The sequence below is a fragment of the Haliotis rubra genome, unplaced genomic scaffold (genome assembly GCF_003918875.1).
Source record: "Haliotis rubra isolate DU_JTF1 unplaced genomic scaffold, ASM391887v1 Scf190, whole genome shotgun sequence".
In the NCBI taxonomy this organism is placed as follows: Eukaryota; Metazoa; Mollusca; class Gastropoda; order Lepetellida; family Haliotidae; genus Haliotis; species Haliotis rubra.
The window spans coordinates 265,678-284,385 of record NW_025765892.1 but is presented as its reverse complement, the minus strand read 5'-3'; the positions used below and the strand labels follow the sequence as shown (position 1 = coordinate 284,385).

Sequence of the window (18,708 nt, the reverse complement as noted above, 5' to 3'; positions counted from 1 at the left end):
TTGATTTGTTTATTTGTTGTTTAACGCCGCACTCAGCAATTCACCCGACAATCCAGTGATCAACATTATGAGCATTGTTCTCCCCGCATTTGGGATACAATTACATGTATCAGCCGAGTCAGTGAGCCTGACCACCCAATCCCATTAGTTGCCTCTTACAAGCAATCCCCGACCGCGTCATACCAAAAGACGTTAAAATATGGTACTTGTTGGTCCCTGCCTGGCGCTCGGCATTAATGGGTACAACAAGGACTGGTCGGCTCGGAGTCAGTATACTGTGTCTGAGTGGGGTATTCATGCTTCACTGCGGCATGGTATCTCAGTGGGCTAGCACTATAAAACCAGCTTAAGTCTGGGCTAGTACAAGCAGCCGCACATACACACGCATGCACGTCGTCATATCAGCGAAATATTCTCAAGCATGACGTAAGACCCAATTTCACCTCACCTCTTACAAGCAAGGGTCACTGCAGACGATTTTTAATCTGGAGCCTCACTCACTCACTCACTCACTCACTCACTCACTCACTCACTCACTCACTCACTCACTCACTCAATGAATCAATCAATGTTAGGTTCAATTGTACACCTGTTCTCCAGGTAAAAACGACAGAGGAGCTTGTGTTTTACATTTGTCTTTGTTGATCACGATGTTTATAGCTTTTTAACAAGGAAGAAGAAAGAAAGTGTATTTAAAAAATTAATATAATTTGAATTTACAATGTGCTATGAATCAGGCAACACTATGCATGTATCTTAACATCTTGAATTCATCCAGGCTACCTCTGAAAGAGTTCATATGTACATTATGATTTATGGCCCAAGGTTATGTATTTAAGCCATATGTCCCAGTGCTGTGGCTGGCAAATATTAAAAAGACATTTAGTACCTCAAGAGGTGCCAATGGGAGACTCCATTTTCAAAGGAGGGGAAAAAAGGAGCACCCAGAACCAAATCCATTTGAAACTCCCCCAAGTAACCCCTTGTTACATTCAACTGGAATAATAGTCTTGGATTTCTTGAGAAGATTTTCATTTGATTCTACCGCTGATAAGGGTGAAAAAATTGCCAGAGTCTGAGGTAAAAAAAGAGAAACCTGACCCCTCGGTGCCAAAGTGGGATGCTCCCAGTGGGGTGTTCCACCTTTATCCCACACACAGTTCTGTGAACTCAGGCATATTGTCACTCGGTATGTTGGATAATGAACTTGTGTTCAACACATGGTACCGAGCTCAAAGCCGCTGCTCTGGGATAACACTCCTGGCCTGCCCTGGTTTGGGGGTGAGTGGAATTGGCCCTCTGGAAGAATTCCTGGGTTTTTGATTGAGTTCTAAATACACCAAGGTGCACGCAACATGCGTCAGCCTTTGTACTTCACTCAGAATATGGGCCAAATTCCACCCCATCTGTCCACTAAAGAGATCATGGAGAGTCATGGCTGTAGTTTTACATTATTAACCAGTTTTGTCAATTGTAATTGTGTTCATTTAAATATTTATTAAACATGAAATATGCGATTTTTCTTTGTTACATTCAGACAAAATATGTCAGTAATACCTTGACCAGTGAATAGAATAAATACATGTTTCTCAATACACAGATACTCATTTTTAAAAAAGACAGGAAAGAGGTATCTGAAAAAATATCTTCCATTATGAAAACACTTTTGTAAATGAATTCCCAATTACATTCTCATTCATTACACAGCCAGATGATATTGACAAACTGACGGGGAAAAACAAGGAACGGAAGCAAGACGGTTTAAGTACATCGATGGCGAACCATTTAACCTGGTACATTGTAGTGAAATTCTCCAGAAATGTTGCCGGTATTCACCGCTAACCAAGGGTGCAACTAAATACTAATTCTGTCAGTTGTAAAGGAAGTAACCCAAGTTTTTCCCTTACAGCTCTGCTTCGGTCAGCTGACTTTTAACGAGCCTGCCGAAGCTAATAGCGCTGGGAGAGGAAGTGTGTTCTCCCGGACTCACGTGCAAGAAAACAGTTGCTTTGTGGGATAGCTTGAAGCAAAGCAGACGGCTAACGTGTGGTACCTGTGTTTTATACCATGGAGTAATTACCTATAGCGTTTCCGTCCAACGTTTAAGGTAGGTCTTTATGTATAAACGAGATGTTGTCTGTTGTAATTATCAAGGGTTTATCAAGGGTATGATTTATGAATGCAGTTGAAATGATGAAAATGACCCTTCATCATCTTATCGGCCACACAAACACCCTTGTTGTTGTACACAGTGGGGAAGGGAGACCGGGTTGGCAATTACACCCTTCAGTTCATCTTCAAGTTGCAGCAATGACTGGTCAGACTAATGCCTCACAGAGGGACTTTGTATTGAAATCTTTCCCCATTCTTCTGTCGATTCTGTAACTGGGACTTAAAACTGTTAAAACTTTTTGTAGTGGCCATGCAAATGTCCTTACCTCACAGAGGGACTTTGCATTGAATAACTTTCCCCATTCTCCACATCAATTCTGTTACTACTTTTTGTAAAAGACAAGATTAAAGTTTTTCTTGAAGATTTCTTTTCAAATGTCTTGAGGGAAGTTATGAAAATGTTTGTCTTGAATGTTTGGTAATGTTTCAAGGTTACAGGGCTAAGGATATAATTATTTCGGGATGTTTGTCTCCGTGTTATCAGGCACTGCTCATCTGGCTATCCCCCTGGAGTAGGAGCACGTGTTGGGGAAGGGGGAGGGGGTTACATATAGGTACATGGTCATCGACGGCCTCATGCTGAGTATCTACAAAGACTGCAGTTGGACTACCACTGATAACAGATTGGAATTTACTCTTCTTTTTATCCCTGACCATATTAAAAAAAATTCCTGCAATTCATAACAGTTTTAAAATTTGACTGTCAAAATTTGACTGTATGTGAACATTTTATGTTATTGTATGTATTTGACATACAGAGACGTTGTGTAGACTCAGCTTGGTGGGAAGAAGTTTAATGGATAAAGTTGAAGAAAGTTGGATATACTTGAAACTGGGATGTTTTATCATTGGTGTACATTACCGTATTCGAGACAAGTGAATGGATTTCTAGTTATTTTTGGATGATTTTGACTTTTCTTGAAGAAAGATTGTGCACTTGAAGATCTGCACAAGTTCAAACAAATCTGTTTTTATCTGGTTGAAACTAATGTCATTCACGGTGAAGCCAAGTGCGGCTGGGTTTTATCTGTTTAACTAGCTGCACCTGCCAGCATTGTGGTGGCGGAATTGTATAAGCATCCCATCATATCAACTGCACATTGGTGGAAATTCTAACAAAGCAGTTTGATAGTCAGATGGATCAATTCAGAGTTATATATTGCAGAAATTCTCCAGGATCCTGGTAACGGAGCTTTGATAAGATTTAAAAATTTATGTATTTTGTAATATGCACATGCGTGGACTAATATTAATGCTTGAAATGGTTTGGGAAATTGTTCAGTGTTGAGTTTCAGCAGTTGGATGGTTGATGAGGCAGCAGTCTGTTATCTAAAGTGGGAAATGTGGAAACTGCACCTTTAAAGCTGTTTGAAATTTGAAGAGGTTGAGAATCTGCAACTCATTATGTTGACTCTGTAACAACAGACACTGATGTAAGTCTGCTCACATGGCTCATCACAGTTGCAGATCTACAGATTTTAAGACCCATGATCTTCCATGACCCATGGTTGTCGTAAGAGGTATCTAGGGATCGGTGGTCAGACTCGCTGACTTGGTTGACACACGTCATCGGTTCCCAATTCTGAAGATTGATGCTCATGCTGTTGGTCACTGGATTGTCTAGTCCAGACTCAATTATTTACAGACCGCCGCCATACAGCTGAAGTATTGCTGAGTGTGGCGTCAGACTAAACTAACTCACTAAAGTCACAATCAAATACTTTATTCCTAGATTATGCCTCTCTGTGTTAAGATAGACAGTCAAGTCAGGGACACCCTGGTTAACTTTCACTGCCCAACCTGAAAGAAAGCTGGTTCTTCAGGCATTCAGACGTATCCTTCGAAATGATTTGGATTCATTTTTTGTGCCTAAATTTGGAATTTCAGTTTGTCAAAACGAAAACCTAAAACCCCCAGAAATATTCCTTTGATGGAACTATGTTTTGGAAAGTAAACATGTATAATATTTCCACAATTTCTATTTTCTGCATTTGATGTCCCCGATTACAGTCATTTTTCTTTTTTGAGATGCCAAAATCAGATATGTGAGTTTGAATCTTTTGCTCATTCATTACGAGACTTTAGAAGCCATGATGTGGATTGGCTGAATAAAATTTCACCTCAAACAACTTCTGTGGAGAAGTTATCAGATATTCACACATGAAGGAATCAAGTTGAACTAAAACATAAGATTTGGGATATATTTGAAGTCAGTTCAGCTTAATTTTTTTTATAATCATGGTTTGACCTGCTCTTCTACTCTAAAAAAACAACTGACTGAGTCCAGGTATGTTTCCATATTTGTGGACTGTTACGATTAAGCAACAGGAATAAGTGAGTAAGTATTGTTTTCAACACTTTCAGCAATGTTCCGAGATTATTACATGGGGGAAAATACCTATAGGCTTCTCATGTAATACCCATGTGGGAATCAAATCCGGGCTGTAGTCATGCCAGGCTAATGCTCTAACTATTTGGCCACACCTTGCCTCTGTCGATGTCAAGGTCATGTTGTGAAGAAGTGTCCAGTAGTGGCCAATTGCGTGGGACATGTTTTGTGTTTCATTGGGCTTCCTGTTGTGTAAGGGGCACACTGACTGAGGTGCTTGACAAGAATTCTTCTGCTGCGTTGAAGTACCTGTATTGCTGTCTGGATTCCATGTGACGTATGAGCTTCTGGAAGTTTTTTGAATAATGACTAGGTTTTTGTAAGTCTGGTATAATTATTTTCGTGAACATCTGGTGTCGTCACTGAATTTCAGTGAACCATTCATAAATTCCACCACAAGTTTGCTTGTTATATCCGGTGGTATCTGTTCTGCAGATAATAAAGATATCTCTGGAATTTGCATTTTGTATTTACGAATAGAATTGATCATTAACGAAGAATGGAGAAAGGTGCGTGTCGCGTATTAGAACTTTGTGACGTGAGCACATATGTGACATATCCTGTGGAAATACTCACAGTAAATTATGGAGACAAAATTTTGACATCCATGTGTTTTCTAAATTTGCCTCCACATTTCTTGTCAATCGTCAAAATAGCATGCATAGTGCAGACGGAGATTGGCTTATGCCTGATACAAAACTGGAAATGATACAAAACGGGAAAGAAATTGAAAAACTGCATTAATCTAATAAACTTACAAGACAAATGGTATTTACGTGAAATTTGATGAAGGATTTTTAACTTTGGCAAATGTGATGACCTATTGGATAAGTATTTGTCACAACAAGATCGCGATGACATCAGAAGTAGAATATTACGTTTATTTTCTTCCATCGTCCCCAAATCCTGCCACAATAACACGTGTTCCATATGGTATCGGGCTCATGGCTGACAATGCACTCAAATCGGTAAGAGAAGAGGGCCATATTGCCACATGTGTTCACAATGGCATTTTCTAGTGAATTTTTGAGTTTAATTGAAATTTCAGAGCGTTCAAATTGTTCAACAGCTCAAGTGATGAAGTTGAAATGAAACTGATGTCTGGATGGAGAATTCACAAAATGAGTTCAAAGAATGCTGAGTGTCTATGCCTTTTTGATTCTGTGTTGTTGGTTTAAATGGGCCTTTGTCAGAAGAAAATCAGTTTTTGGGTCGGTATTAACCTACGCTTGAAATGATTACCAAGCAGCACATTGGGAGTTGAAAACGCTTGTGTGTGAAGGTAGTGTTTGTGTATATTCGGTCGTTACCTCCAGTGTGAGATTCCATTCATGTCTTTTGAACCGTTCATGTGAGTCCAATTTTCTGATCAAATTTCAAGATTTTGGGAAAACATTTATGTCTCCTTGGGTTCTGCACACAGGTTAAGTTCAGTTTTAGAAACCAAATTTCAAATAATATATTTTTAATGGGAAAATAAGGATATGACAAGGAGATGTATTTTTTCAAATATTCTTTTCGCAAATTTGTTTAAGAAACATGAAGTCTGTACAGGGTTGAACAAAAAGTAGAAAGTTTTTCATTAAAAGCATCACTGACATTCATTTACAACATGAATGGGAAACTCTCATATTTTTGTGGTGTGAAACAATTGAGACATAGTTTAAATGTTTTAAAGTTATGGTCCACGGCTGATGCTAAAATAATATAAGCTGTATCTAAACATGTCAACTACACTTTCGTGCTTAAGCATTCCATTGAGAACAAGAACAGCATATAAACATGGCCTTTCTCTTAAGATAACAATATGGTCAGGTTAAATCTCAAAGTGTATAAATTATATAAACTGTCATTTCAAGTGCACTAAACAGAGACGGGCTCTATAAAAGATGTTTATTTTCAAAATGCAAATATTTATCCGAAACGTTTTGCATGGTGTATGTTTTTCTGTTGCATTGGTGTATATTTTGTTTGTGCTGGGCTATGACTGTGTTATCAAGGGAGATGGAATTCCAACATGCGTTTTCCGGTTCTTTTATTGTGTGGGTTTTTTAGTGATTCAGAGCGGGGAACAGCTGGGATACATTATAAGTCAGAAATGTTTGTAAAATTGGCCGCTGCAATACCTGTGTAACAGATTTCCTCTCCTACGAGCTTTTCGCATTAATAGCCTGGAACATGTGTACATTATTACGCTAACTTTTGCACCGAGATTTGAGTATTTCTGATGCACAATCTGCTGCGAGGAGGGATTATTAGTCACGTGGCTTCAGTTTGAATTCATGAAATATTTATCAAGAGATAACGATCTTATATAACATTCATTCGTACACCGCCTTGCTTCCGCTATATTTGCACACATCTACTAAGGTTATGGGGCTTGTATATTTGGTTTTCTAGCTCTTGCCAAGTTAACGTACAATCTTTTTTTGGTTGGGGTGTGTGAGGACAGACAGCCCCTGTCACAACAAGGAGCGTGTGAGAATGTTTGGGAATCATGATATAGATGTTTGGAGGCCTACTGTGAGTATTACATAAATATTGCAGATGGCATGTATATTATTGATACGACGCAAACATTCTTCAGGTCCAATAATGCTGTCACATGTTCATAGTTGTTGGGAAGTGAGGTGAGATTATTGGTGTCCGATGTTAGTATATCACAACAATGGCAAATTGTTAGTGGATTAAGTGAAATGTTGAGATGATGTCACAGCTTTAATTTGCCCTGGCAATAGTGTGGCTCTCTTACAGCAATATTGATTGGGGTAGTGTGCTACGAGTGATGAAGAGTGATGCAGGGAGGCAGAGTGGTGAAAGTGTTAACTGATCACATCAATGGTCTGAGTTTGAATCCCATGTATGCAAAGTCTGGTGCCCTTGTGTCATTGTTTCAAAGTTGCCGAATGTTCCCTCACTGCAACGACTGATTACATTTGAATGATGGTGTATTTAATATGTCAAACTGTCACTCTAGCATCCTCTTCAGCTGTATCAGGAACATGTCCCCTCCCCCATTGCCTCTCCCCCATCAACATTGTAGCATGTCAGTATGCAGTATCTAGCATCAACAGTGTCACAACATTGATTGAGTTGGCAATAAAACATCCTTCACTGTGTGGGAGTGTTGATGTAACTGTCACAGCATGATTGTCTTAGCAATAGAAGAATCCTATCTGTGTTTGTATTGCCTACGGGACACAGGGTCCTGTTGCCTTCTTGTACACCACATGTCTGACAGAGCCATTAGAACAACTTACATAGATGTCTACACCCAGGACAGAGGGTCCCGATGCCATGTTGTACACCATCACCACATGTCTGACAGAGCCATTAGAACAACTTACACCAGTCTCACATCCAGGACAGAGGGTCCCGATGCCATGTTGTACACCATCACCACATGTCTGACAGAGCCATTAGAACAACTACACCAGTCTCACATCCAGGACAATGTATGCTGACACCACTATCTCTTCACAATAGTCTGGACAGAGGGACCCGATTGTTGTACCTCAGAATCTCACCACAATATCGCTGACTTAAAACAACTACACCAGTCTTTTGCCATGTTGTAGCAGACTCTGCCCCCCAAGATATTTGCCCAGCAATCCCACAGAGGGGTCCCGATGCCATGTTGTACACCATCACCACATGGATGAACAACTTGCACCAGATGTCACGGTTTATTTTCTTATATCATCAGGCTTATTTTGTACACCATCACCACATGTAATTGGGTCTGTCTTTATGGAAGCCGGAGCCACCGACAGAGCCATGTGCCATGTTGTAGATTCTCAGAGGGTGGGCCATTAGAACAACTGTGTCCCGATGGGTACACCATCACCACATGTCTGAACATTGTCAGGTGGCTTTGTGACAGAGAGATGTTAAGGATGTTGTTGCTTATTCATCAAGAGATTAGGTAGAATAAGTGCCAAGGTGAGACATGAACATTTTTGTAGAAGTAGCTGATGACTTAATTCCCTCCTTTAAAGATCATTGTGTTACCCCAAAACAAACCCCAAAGCTCCTTCCCCCCACCTCCATGCATAACAAACTCTCTCGACCGCCTGTAGTGTAGTGGTTGGTGAAGTGGTTAGATCCCGACCACCCATACCAAAAGACGCTAAAATATGGTACTTGTTGTCCTGTTTGGTATGAGTGGGGTTCGATCCCGGTGGACCGCTAAGCGTGGGTGTGGTGCCCATAAGTGGGTGTGGTTCAAAAAGAGTGGATGTAAAATATGGTACTTGCTTGGGTGCCCATGTAGATGTGGGCATGGTGCCCATGTAGATGTGGGTGTGGTTCCTGTGTGGGTGGGGTAGTGGATGTAGGTGGAGACATGGTGGGGCATGGTGTGTAGATGATGGGCATGGTGCCCATGCAGATGTGGGCTGGTTCCTGTGTGTGGATGATGTGGAGAAATGGTGGTTCCCCATGTAGATGGGTGTGGTTCCTGTGGGGTGGGGTATGTAGATGTAGGTGGAGACATGGTTCCCAGTGTAGATGTGGACATGGTTTCCATGTAGATGTGGACATGGTGCCCATGTAGATGTGGGCGTGGTTCCCGTGTAGATGTGGGCGTGGAGCCCATATAGATGTGGGTGTGGTTCCCATGTGGGTGTGGATGACAGGACAGACTCTGGGACACAAGAACCATGGTGCAGCATTACTTGAAACACTGAATCACACCTCACAGGAGAGGTATGTAATTAAAACCTCATCTGCTCATGTTGTCACTAAACACACGTTTTTTCAACCTAATCGGAAAAACCACACAGGAATTCGTCTCATGCTTTCCTCCCTGCATCAGCAAAGTAAAAAAGCCAGCATCTAAAACATCTCTTAAAAATCTTGGGTGGCCATAATGGCCCCTTGTTCGACATCGGATGGCAGTTTTTGCAGACTTATACACAAGATAAGGGGTAATTCCTGCACTAGCTTTTCCTTGCAGAAAAAACTTGCATCGGTTGAGTGCTCGAGTCCCAGTATGCGTCCTGACTACAATCACATATGATGTGTGGAACATAGTCAATCGGGATGGTGCTTGTTTCTTTCACACGTGTTTACAGAACACAGAATGTCGTATGGGAGGATAATTACTAACGCTGTTTCTTACGCATTATCACACCCAACTGGAGGGGCAGTTTTTGAGCGTTGTTCTCAAATGCACACATTGTAAAAAGATCCAGCACCCTGTTGGGCGTAACCATGGTAATTAGGACATTCAACATGCTTGTTACCAAGACTGCCTAAGGAATTGTTATTGTCGTCTTTTTAAATGTTTTTCAGTGTTTGTGAAAAGGCTTGGACTTTATTGTGCTAATTTGGATGAATTTTTTTTCCAAGCGGCTCATGAAATTCATACGGTTGATGCAATAGCAATGCAGTGTCATCATGTTTTGGATAAATCTGCAGGGGGATTATCACCCCCGTCGCTCCGAAATATACTTTTTGAAAGAGACAATGGGCAACTGTGGAGTGTTTTCCTGTTTATGTGTCATATTGATGCACAAAGCATTCATCGTCAAACTGGAAATAGCTTTGGTAAAAATTGATGCTACAAGAACTGGCTGATGAATTATCCTGTAGCTTGTAGATGCCGCTGCAATTAGTTCTGCAATTGCCACTGCTGCAGTCACTCCTGCACTCCTGGGTGAGGTCAGTACTGATGCTGAAGTGTACTGGTACTTTCTTTGGGAACAGTTGCAGTGTGGCAGTTACTTTTGCCATGTTTGCCAGGAATGTTGCCATGTTTCTGTTACTCCTGCAGGACATGTTACCATGCTTCTGTTACTCCTGCAGGACTGTTGCCATGCTTCTGTTACTCCTGCAGGGACTGTTGCCATGCTTCTGTTACTCCTGCAGGGACTGTTACCATGCTTCTGTTACTCCTGCAGGACATGTTGCCACACTTCTGTTACTTCTGCAGGAACTGTTGCCACACTTCTGTTACTTCTGCAGGACATGTTACCATGCTTGTGTTACTCCTGCAGGAACTGTTGCCACACTTCTGTTACTTCTGCAGGACATGTTACCATGCTTGTGTTACTCCTGCAGGACATGTTGCCACACTTCTGTTACTTCTGCAGGACATGTTACCATGCTTGTGTTACTTTCTGCAGGGACTGTTACCATGCTTGTGTTATTCCTGCAGGAACTGTTGCCACCCTTCTGTTACTCCTGCAGGAACTGTTACCATGTTTCTGTTACTCCTGCAGGAACTGTTACAATGCTTCTGTTACTCCTGTAGGAACTGTTGCCACCCTTCTGTTACACCTGCAGGAACTGTTGCCACCCTTCTGTTACTCCTGCAGGAACTGTTACCATGCTTCTGTTACTCCTGCAGGGACTGTTACCATACTTCTGTTACTCCCGCAGGAACTGTTGCCATACTTCTGTTACTCCTGCAGGAACTGTTGCCACACTTCTGTTACACCTGCAGGAACTGTTGCCACCCTTCTGTTACTCCTGCAGGAACTGTTACCATGCTTGTGTTACTCCTGCAGGAACTGTAACCATACTTCTGTTACTCCCGCAGGAACTGTTGCCACCCTTCTGTTACTCCTGCAGGAACTGTTACCTCGTTTCTGTTACTCCTGCAGGACATGTGACTAGGCTTCTGTTACTCCTGCAGGAACTGTTACCTTACTTCTGTTACTCCTGCAGGACATGTTACCATGCTTCTGTTACTCCTACAGGAACTGTTACCGCACTTCAGTTATTCCTGCAGGACATGTTACCATGTTTCAGTTACTCCTGCAGGACATGTTACCATGCTTCTGTTACTCCTGCAGGACATGTTACCATGCTTCTGTTACTCCTGCAGGACATGTTACCATGCTTCTGTTACTCCTGCAGGACATGTTACCATGCTTCTGTTACTCCTGCAGGACATGTTACCATGCTTCTGTTACTCCTGCAGGACATGTTACCATGCTTCTGTTACTCCTGCAGGACATGTTACCATGCTTCAGTTACTCCTGCAGGACATGTTACCATGCTTCAGTTACTGCTGCAGGAGCTGTTACCATGCTTCAGTTACTCCTGCAGGACATGTTACCATGCTTCAGTTACTCCTGCAGGACATGTTACCATGCTTCAGTTACTCCTGTTACTCCTGCAGGAGCTGTTACCATGCTTCAGTTACTCCTGCAGGACATGTTACCATGCTTCAGTTACTCCTGCAGGACATGTTACCATGCTTCTGTTACTCCTGCAGGAGCTGTTACCATGCTTCAGTTACTCCTGCAGGACATGTTACCATGCTTCTGTTACTCCTGCAGGACATGTTACCATGCTTCTGTTACTCCTGCAGGAGCTGTTACCATGCTTCAGTTACTCCTGCAGGAACTGCTACCATGCTTCAGTTACTCCTGCAGGACATGTTACCATGCTTCTTACTCCTGCAGGACATTACCATGCTTCTGTTACTCCTGCAGGAGCTGTTACCATGCTTCAGTTACTCAGTTACTCCTTCATGAGCTGTCAATGTTGGTGTTGTACTACATTTGCTGTTGCTGTCCTGCTGTTACTACACGGGAAGCTGCTCTGCTGCTACAACAGTAGCTGTTGTACTGACGTCAGAACTCATGCGGCAGGAAATATTGATAACCCTATACCCTGTTGTGACATATTGTGTTGCTTTAAAAAGTACCCTTAATATTGGCTGAGCTTCACCTATCTGATTTAGATTGAGGTGTTTACTTTGTGTAGCAGAGTGCTCCAGCAAATTGGTCAAATTGATCACGATTATAAACATATCCAGAGGAAGAGGGATATTGATATAGCTGCAATAAACTACATCTCCAGCTTAGTGGTGTTATGAGGGTGATATCTGTCATCGTGGGGTAGCCCCAGGTAGGTGTCAACGTGACACTTGACACGACTAGGACAGGTGTCAAGTACCCGTCATATTCCCACACCCTGACCACCACTCACATCCACAGGATGGCCACGATAGAGCTGTTCAAGAATGTCTCCCACAATGCAGTGGGAGTGGGAGCAGGATGCTGTCAGCACAGCCCTCTGGTGGCAGATAAAGGGGAGATACTCTCAGCACAAGTCAGTCAGTATTAAATGCACTGGATGTGGCCAGGGATTCAGCAAGCTGGTCTTGATTTATTTGAAAACACCTGAAAAGCATATGGGAGTCATAACGGATGTGCACATGGAGGCAGGGCAATGACAAAACAACTTTTTGCCAATAACAACCTTTAGCTTCAGAAATTGCAAAGGTGCAGAGAGTCCGAGGAAGTAAATGAGAATCATTGGGAGAATTGGTAGAATTGACGCAATAAAGACGAAATCTACTGCAGAAACTAATTGCTTTGGTGTTTTTTAATTTGGTTGTAAACAGATGGAAGATGTTAGACAATAATTACTCTGCCTATCCCTTGTAGAGAGCTGGAGGTTGTCTGTTGGGTGTTTCTCTGTAGTGTCGTGTTGATGATGATGTTGCTCTGGGTGTGGACGCAGCTGTTGTAGTGAAGATCATGTTTCCGGCTGGCTGGACTGGTGTCAGTTCAAGTCAGTCTTTGTCTGGAGCTAAAGCAGTTGTTGAAGTGAGTCATATAGACTTGAGCCTGTGGCATGATGATGATGATGATGATGATGATGATGATGATGATGATGGTGATGGTGATGGTTGTGGCAGTGGCGATGATGATGATGATGATGACATGTAACATTTCCTTTAAAATGGGGCAGCACCAAAGCCCTCAAAATAAAAGGGTTCTATCTGTGGGTACACAACGAGCTTTTACCACAATGATAAAACTAACACTTCATTTCCTCTTGTTTCCGTGCCTTCATTCATCCTTCATTATACTCCTACCTTCATTCATTCAGTTCGTTGGGGAAGCCAAGCTGCTAAAGCATTCACTCATCCCGCTGTAGTCCAGAGTTTGATTCACACATGGGTACAATGTGTGAAGCCGATTTCTGGTGCTGGATTGTATGCTAAAATCGGTGTAAAACTATACCGATTCATTCACTCAAGTCCACAGATAGGTACAAAGAGGTATTCTATATCATGTTGTGTTTACAATCATGGACACACACACTGAACACGACCATCGGCTCTATATTTGGAGTATTTCCAAACATCCATGCCTACATAATCTCCAGGATCAGTGTTTCCCCTTCCCTCCCTGTTTGCGTTTATCTTTAAATTTATTGCAAGTCGTGACCTAAAACTGATTTCTGTCGTTCCAAATCTCCATTCTGAAGGAGGCATTCTGGCTACAATTGAAACCTAAAAGCTTTTGTACCGCACAAACAATGTCACCATATATCTCCCAAATTTTAATTGGCCCCCAATAAAATAGCGTTTGACAGCTCTTTTATAAATCATTGGTTTCCCATTAGCTCCCCAATGAAGTTCGTGCAACTAGTTAATTACTTCAGTTTGGGCCCGTGTCAAATATCGGGGAACAGTGTACAGGCATTTCTCCCCACACCGGATCATCTGGCCTTGTTACGCTAATCCCAGGTTTGCAAACTTGGCACACCTTGGTAAATCCATTCTTACGGTAAACGTCGTTTATGCAATGCATCATTGTGCTTTGATTTCACTTTGATGCGGGAAAGCAAGTGCCCTGTGTTTGGAGCACCTCTCAAGCCTGCAGTGTCCGATTGATCTCAGCTTCTGTGATTGGAAATACGGCATTTGGTGTAGGAGAATTGCAGTTAGACTGTTGTCCGAGCTACTCCAGGAACGCTTACATCTCAAGGTGGACATATATCATCCGATCAGTGTGGAGGATCAGCTCTGAGCATTAAGGACCTCATAATTTCTCTTGTTCTCAACTCTCTGTGTTATTAAAGCGATGGAAAGCTAATATTTCATTCTCGCCCTTTGGTGTGGAATATCAAGAGATTTCTAGAATGCTTTGATTGTGCACCTTCAATGTCTCTTTATTCATGCTGAAAACAATCATTTGGTTGCAAGGTGGAAATTCAATGACCCCCCAAATATGATGAAAATGAATGTGATGAAATGACGATGTCTGAACCACGGTTTAACATCGACACCACTATATCAAAACTGTTGTCAACATGGAATTATCTGTCCTTTGAAATATCAGGAATCTTGAGCTTTGATCTGATGATATGACACACCATTCTTTTTTAGTCTATCATACAGACCCTGAAACAAAACTATCCAATACAGCTCATGAAAGTATATATTGTTTGGCAAGTCAAGATTATCTCAGTTTCTTATGATAAAGAAAGAAAACTTCTTTTTGTTAAATTTTGTTAAGATAATTTAAGAACTTGTTTCTGTTCATTACAGAGACTAGATGTTAGTCTTCTGAAATCTGACCATTTTTTCTTAAACAATTTTTTTAAAAGACATATGCATGGAACTGTTTTACCAACAATGGGTGCCTCTATATTTGTGAAGCCAGTAATTAAAGTGTAACAAATTAGTATTGTTTAGGTTTAAATAAACAGGACCTATGTGTCACATTGTAATAAGTATGCATTGTTATCATTTGGTTTGTAATAAGCACAGTCAGCAGTTTCTGATCTATTCAAAAGCAATCATGACTACTACATTAATAAGGATGAATAAAATGAGTGTTTTGATATGTCAAGGAATCAGATTGATCACGGTAAAAGAGTTGTGTTTAATATCGTTATGTGATGTTTTGGTGATATTTGCAATTTTCCTTAGGAGCTTCACGTTCATGAACAGATATAAATATATTCATTTGATAAACATCCTGAACTTGATAAATTACTTTGTGATGGGACAGTTTTATTATCTGACCGTTATGATTTTTCTTCAGCTATCATATTGTGAAAGAGACAAAAACAGCTGCCATAGTATAAATTGATAATTTTAGGCCATTCTTCTTTATAGGTTACTGATATTGGTGTAAAAATTGGGTTGTTTGGGTATCAGTATCAAAAATCAAATTTCATGTATAAATTCTTGTGTTTGAAAAAATTTCAGATAATTTTAAACAGGTGATGTATGGTATTTGAGGTGGTTTATATGTATTGATAGCAAAAGCAAATGAGATGTTGTTTGACATTTTACTTATTCCTGATTCGAGAAATATAAAACTGCTTTTCATTAATTTTCTAACGTTTCAATTTTTGGGGTTCGTGGAGGTGCTTATAGAAGACTCATGCTAAATGCATTGTCTGCGGCATACCTGCAGTGGTTTGGCAGTTAACGCCTAAAATGTGCCAAGCCATATGGGTTAGAGGCTAACTAGCCTGCATAAACATTGCAGCTTAGAGAGTATAAGCTGATTTCCACCATACAGGTAACTACATTTCAAAGAAAATGTTGAGTATTATTCAACCAACTTATGGACGACCTTGTTCAAGAGAGATGAAGGGATCTTCAGGGCTATCTGAAGCTGGTTGAACTGTACAGGACCACCGTCTAGAAGGGTGGTGGGACGACACTGGGAAGTCAAGTAACAGAGAGTAAATGCTTTTGTATGTTTTTTACATTTTGTAGGGTGGATTCTTCCGAAATAACGTTCAACATGTGTCTTGATTAGAGGCGCAGGTGAATTGTTGGCATGTTTAGAAGAAAAACTGGAAGGTTGCATAACCGGTAACTTCTTTTGCTGTGTAAAGAAATGTGTTTTTTTGTTGGTAATGCAATAGTTTATAAGTAAACAAGTAACTTTGAGAACAGTCCAGGGGACTTGAGAACACCTTTGAAGGTATGTAATGTTCTGTTGATGTGTCTTGTGTCCTGACACAATTAGTATTGGCCCATCTGTAAGTTGTTTTTTGTGTCATCTCCAGCATCCAAAAGAGAATTGCCGAAAAAGAACAGAAGAAATTTCAGACAAATTTAAAAAATGTTTGTCACTAATTGTTGTTACTTGACTCTCTTGTAATTTATGCTGTAGATGGTGTTGCTTTCCTTTGAAAATAATTTGATAAATGCACATGAAGAAAGATCAAACTGCTGGCCTGTGTTTTTGTAAGTGTGCAAGGGTAACGGTATGTGTTTAACACATCAGAGCATGAATTTCCAAGCAGCAGGAAAACTGAAGTGAGGATACTGTATTCTTACACACAGTGAAATTTCAGGGTGGGGAGGTAAATACTGAAAAAAGTACACAGGTATGAAAATTGTTGAACAGACTCTTCTGTGGGAAGGAATTACTAGAGACTTTGTTTCATTCGCTCTGTTTGATCATTGTTTGATCATTCTTTTCAACAAGGAAATGTTTATTATACAGTTTGTCAGATGCACAATTCTTTTATCTATGTTTTTCTTATGTGCAATAAAAGTATCTGATTTAGTGCTGCGGTTAGTGTGATCACTGGTTCTGTGTTTGAATCCCGGATTTGCAAAGGTTTTGATTTTGTTTGTTAATTTAAGGCCGACTTGTAATTATATGTATGTACTGGGATTATTTCAGACAGTCTTAACTGACAGGTACAAGGGAATTTCAGACACTTTTTAGAGTTCTGGTGACAGACGGTATGCTTACTGATGTTGACAACAAGAGTCTCATCGTGTGAAGATGTTCCACATATGTCTTGAAGTTACCATGACTATATCGACTTTCCAACTGTATAGACAAATCTGTTCCGTGTGTTTCCGCTAACACATGAAACCTCTGTCTTTTAGCATATGGTCAAAGAAAAAAGGATAACTTATTGTTTATAGACATCATCTGATGCCCCTAAATGGCCCCCCACTCTCATCCATCACTCTCCATGACTCATGACTCTCCTGCTGCTCTTGACAATTTCCCTTTACCATCGTTCCATGATGGATGATTTTCTTTCAAACAGACTAAGCAAATAGCTAGACTCACAGAACATTTTTCTGTTTTCAAAAATGTACAAATATTTTGAATATTTTATCAACAATTGGTTTCGAAGGCAGTCTATCACCAGCCAAAATAATGGTTTGTGTCATGTGTTTGTTTCAACTCTACTCATTTATCAAGATTTAAATGACAAAATTGTAGCGATGCTTTTTGTTTCATCCTTGGAATATGAGGCAATTATGTAAATTTATCTTACCAAAGAGAGTCTTTATGTTTGGGATGGATGAATTATCTGTTGGTGTTTTTTCTTGCCGAGGAATATTTCTGTATTTGATCAAATAGAGATAGATGTATTACATATGTGTTTCACGATCTTGGCTGTTCGTGTCAGCCTTTGTAGTGTGCGATGATCAGTAGGTTAAACAGTGTGTATGACATTGATGAATTACCATAATATATTACAGCTATGAATTATGGCGTATTTTGTCAAGGAACTGTTTTGGAGTACTGGGATAACGAGTTTGCTTATATTCAGAAGTATTTCTTTTACTTTATAGTACTGGGTTAGCCTCGTGGTTGATGTGTTTGCCTGTCATCTGGGTTTGATTCCCATTATAACGTGTGTGAAGCCCATTTCAGCTGAGATAATGTTAGAAAGTAATGTTTGAAGCACTCACTCACTCACTCACTCACTCACTCACTCACTCACTCACTCACTCACTCACTCACTCACTCACTTTAACAATCAATACATGAGGATCAATGAATGAAGATGGTGTACTTATGCCTGTTTCCGCAACCACTGCCATTGCTGTTAATGAAAACAGTTGAATGAGTCCCGTAAGTGACTCAGTTATTTCCACAAACCACAATTTATCCCCAATTTTGTCCCAGCCATCGCAGGTTGTTTTGGATGACAACAAGACCCTTCTAAAGAAACACCTCGCTACAAAAACAGACATGGAGGGTCCACATTGAAATTCCCCTCAATTACAAAGTAAAAGTTAAACCAATATTTGAATGCGTACCTTCCCACACACAATAAAAGGAATCTTTCGGCTTGAGTCAATGTTTGGTGAAACTGGTTATGCGCGGTTTAGCACCTGTACGTTTGCTCCAGTATGGAGATATGCATAACTATCGACAGTCCACACAACTCCGCTATTGCTAGACCACTAAAGTAGAGGTAGAGACGCGGGTTATATCAATATTTGGTGACACCGGCGACGGATTAGCGAATCCACACTTTTGGTCGTGTCTCTGAATCTCTCTAGGTGAGAGAGTTCTTTTCTTAGGGACATGTTTCGATGTTGAGGATTAAGCTCAAGGAGCCCTCCTCGTCACAGAAGCGTGATACGTTGTTTAACTTTTCAACCTTTGAGC

General features: G+C 40.7%; 1 protein-coding gene across 1 annotated transcript in view; it reads left to right on the top strand.

The window, feature by feature from the left end:
- The window catches only part of LOC124274405 (roundabout homolog 2-like), a 310,106-nt gene that overhangs the window by 143,214 nt on the left and 148,184 nt on the right, over positions 1 to 18,708 (top strand). The window contains 1 exon segment of the mRNA XM_046709782.1: positions 1,910 to 2,107. The gene's annotated coding sequence lies outside the window, so the exon portion shown is untranslated.